A 1,177-nucleotide genomic window follows, 5' to 3' on the forward strand; every position below is an offset into this window, starting at 1 on the left:
ATCTTATGACTTAATAGTTCAGTAATTTAGTTGATTTAATTATCGATTCAGTTTTAGTAACTATGATAAAAATAGATAATAATAGTATCTTAAACCTATATTTCCCTTTAATTTTTGCTTTTGTATTAGCAATAGAGTCTATGTTCCAAAAACCCTAGAAGAACCCTAACCATATGGTTAACTTTGAATGGCCCTACTTGCTTGCGTCCTATCCCTACATTGCCAAATGCTAAATGACAAGACAAGAAACAGTGCTTTTTCTCAGTTATCCATAATAATAATAAAAATAAATTAAATGATTGAAAAAATGTCCAGTGGCAATAGGGCAAGTTACTAAAACCATATCATATTATCATGGCAAGATTCAGAAGGTGTGGAGATATAAAAGGAATTTTAAGCTTAACAAATATATTAATATTTTTAATTATTAATTTTAATTATTAAATATATATAATATATATTAATTAAAATCGTCACTTAAAATTAATGAAATACCGATATTTTAGAGATATTTAGAAACTTTTCAATAAGGTTCTTGATTAACACAACCCAACAGAAAAGAAATCAAGCAATGCCTGTCTAGTCTACTCGACTACTCCCTCTTCTTTAGCATTTATATTTGGCAGTGTTTATGTTTCGTTTTAAAATAATAAAAAGTAGATATATAAATATATTTATTATTAGCCACGTAAATTGGCTAATTTTTTTTATATTGGAAGAGTGTGTGAGTTGTGTTTGGTTATGGTGTATACAAATGTTAGACACAGGTGTGGGACAGAGAAAAATTAGACCGTCCGAATTCTTTGTTAAAAAATTTATTAACCACAAATCGGACCATCCGATTAGTTTTTGTTTTTTTTTTTTATATTTGAAATCAAATTGGACCCTCCGTTTTCAGATTTTTGTTTTTTTAATTTTTCTCTTAAAAGAAAACGGATCCTCCGTTTTCAGATTTTTCTTTTTTTTTATTTTTTTAAATCAAAACGGATCCTCAGAGTTTTTTGCTGTAGTTCTCGCACAGTCCAATTTTGCTTTGACAAGTCCCTTGGTCCGATTTGCATGTAAACTGACACTATGCGAATGTAAAGCTCTCCTCTTTTCTATAACTCCGTCCAGCACCAATATTAGTTCCATAATAAAATTAATTTTTGACGTAAATTACCCTGTATGTATGTCT

The sequence above is a fragment of the Arachis ipaensis genome, chromosome B02 (genome assembly GCF_000816755.2).
Source record: "Arachis ipaensis cultivar K30076 chromosome B02, Araip1.1, whole genome shotgun sequence".
Taxonomy (NCBI): domain Eukaryota; kingdom Viridiplantae; phylum Streptophyta; class Magnoliopsida; order Fabales; family Fabaceae; genus Arachis; species Arachis ipaensis.